Raw genomic sequence first — 2,592 nt, 5'->3', positions numbered from 1 at the left:
ATGGGCACCGCGGCGTGGAGCCGGTGGGCGGGGGACCCCCGGCACGAGAGGCACAGGGGGGTCTCCTCCTCCTCGCAGAAGAGCTTCAGGGCCTCCCCGTGGCTCCGGCAGAGCCGCTCCCCGGCCCGGGGCACCCTGAGGCTGACCCTCAGCCGGGCCACGTCCAGCAGCTTGGCCAGCTCCCGGTTGGGTCTCAGCGCCCGATCCGGCGCCGTCTCCCGGCACCGGGGGCAGGGAAAAGCCCCCCCCCGAGCCTTCCCAGAGCCCCTCGATGCAGCCCCGGCAGAAGGTGTGGCCGCAGTGGATGGACACGGGGTCCTGGAACAGCTCCAGGCACAGGGGGCACGAGGCTTCAGCCCGGAGGAGGGTCCCGGGACCGGCCTGGGCCATGGCTGGGGGGAGGAGGAGGAGGAGGAGGAGGAGAAGGAGGAAGAGGAGGGTGACGGTGCTGGTTTCACTTTCCGGAGGCTGCTGCTCTTCCTGCAGGTGCCTCGGCCCAGGGGGAGGAGAGAGGGAGCTCGGGTGCTGCGGGGTTGAGCTGAGACCAACCAGGTTTGAGCTCAGACCAACCGGGTTTGAGCTGAGACCAACCGGGTTTGAGCTCAAACGTTCCAGATTTAAACTGAGATGCTCCAGATTTAAGCTCAGATGCTCCGGGTTTGAGCTGAGACCAACTGAGTTTGAGCTCAGACCTCCGAGTTTGAGCTGAGACCAACCAGGTTTGAGCTCAGACGCTCCAGATTTAAGCTGAGATGCCCCGGTTTGAGCTCAAACTCACCGGGTTTGAGCTGAGACCAACCAGGTTTGAGCTGAGACTAACGGGGTTTGAGCTCAGACTAACCAGGGGACCTGGGATCCATCGGGATCAAATCCTGGGAGCTGGGATCTGCCGGGATCATTTCCCGGGGCCTGGGATCCATCAGGGTCCTCTTCTGGGGTCCATCAGGAGAAAATCCTGGGAGCTGGGATCCATCAGTGTCACCTCCTGGGGTGCATTGAGGTCATTTCCTGGGACCTGGGATCCGTCGGGATCAAATCCTGGGAGCTGGGATCTGCCAGGATCATCTCCTGGGGCCTGGGGTCCTTTGGGGTCAAATCCTGGGATCCATCAGGGTCAAATCCCGGGATCCATCCATCAGAGTCATGTCCTAAAATCCAGCAGGATCAGGGCCCAGGGTCCATCCATCAGTGCCACATCCCAAAATCCAGTGGGATCAAGTCCTGGGATCCATCAGGGTCCTCTCCTGGGACCTGGGATCCACTGGGGTCAAATCCTGGGATCCATCCATTGGAGCCACATCCCAAAAATCCATCGGGATCAAGTCCTGGGGTCCATTGGGGTCATATCCTGGGGTCCATCGATCGGAGCCACATCCTAAAAATCCAGCGGGGTCACATCCTGGGATCCACCAGGGTCCTCTCCTGGGACCTGGGATCCATTGGGGTCGTATCCCAGGGTCCATCCATCAGTACCACATCCCAAAAATCCAGCAGGTCAAGTCCTGGGATCCATCAGGTTTAAATCCTGGAGTCCATCCATCAGAGCCACATCCCAAAAATCCAGCAGGATCAAGCCCTGGGATCCATCGGGTTTAAATCCCGGGGTCCATCCATCGGAGCCACATCCCAAAATCCAGTGGGATCAGGTCCCGGTGTCCAGCGGGATCAAATCCCGGAGTCCATCCATCAGAGCCACATCCTAAAATCCAGCAGGATCAAGTCCTGGGGTCCATCAGGATCAAATCCTGGAGTCCATCCATCGGAGTCACATCCCAAAAATCCAGCGGGATTGGGTCCTGGGATCCATCAGGGTAAAATCCCGGGGTCCATCCATCAGAGCCACATCCCAAAATCTAGTGGGATCAGGTCCTGGGGTCCATCTATTGAAGCCACATCCCAAAAATCCAGCGGGGTCACATTCTGGGATCCATCGGGGTCACATCCCAGTGTCCATCAGGATCAAATCCTGGGATCCATCCATCAGAGCCACATCCCAAAAATCCAGCAGGATCGGGTGCCAGGGTTCATCCATCGGAGTCACATCCCAAAAATCCAGTGGGATCAGGTCTCGGGGTCCATTGGGTTTAAATCCCGGGGTCCGTCCATCGGAGCCACATCCCAAAATCCAGCGGGATCACATCCCAGCGTCCATCGGGCTCATCCCAATCGCAAGGATCCCTATTTTCCAGCCTTTCCCAGCGCTCCCTGGTGGTCTAGTGGTTAGGATTCGGCGCTCTCACCGCCGCGGCCCGGGTTCGATTCCCGGTCAGGGAAGTTTCATTTTCGTCTCTTTTTTCCCCTCAAAATCCCTTTTTTTTTGGGTCTTTTTTCCCCCAAAATCCCTTTTTTTAAAAAATCTCACAAACTTTTCATGTCTTTTCACATCTCGCGACCCCCAAAATCCCCTTTTCCCCCCTTTTTTGTGCCTCTTCCTTCCCCCTCCTTCCTTCCCCGCCCCCCCCCTCGGCCACTCCCTCTCTAATTGAGCAATAAATTAATTAATTAGAGTTTTTTAACTCCGCGATCAAATAATCGAGATTTTTTAAAAAATGATTTTAATTTGTTTTTTATTTTATTTATTTATTTTTATTT

The 2,592-nt window shown here is 56.4% G+C and overlaps 1 non-coding gene across 1 annotated transcript; it reads left to right on the top strand.

Annotated features, from left to right (window-relative positions):
• The first annotated feature begins 2,202 nt into the window (after positions 1-2,202).
• TRNAE-CUC lies at positions 2,203-2,274 on the top strand. Its single transcript has one exon. It is a non-coding gene; the product is annotated as a tRNA-Glu (tRNA).
• The last annotated feature ends 318 nt before the right edge of the window (positions 2,275-2,592 follow it).

Source organism: Neopelma chrysocephalum, unplaced genomic scaffold (assembly GCF_003984885.1).
Source record: "Neopelma chrysocephalum unplaced genomic scaffold, ASM398488v2 Primary Assembly neopelma1_184687, whole genome shotgun sequence".
In the NCBI taxonomy this organism is placed as follows: Eukaryota; Metazoa; Chordata; class Aves; order Passeriformes; family Pipridae; genus Neopelma; species Neopelma chrysocephalum.
The sequence above is the reverse complement of the archived record's forward strand: the minus strand, read 5'-3'. Positions and strand labels throughout refer to the sequence as shown.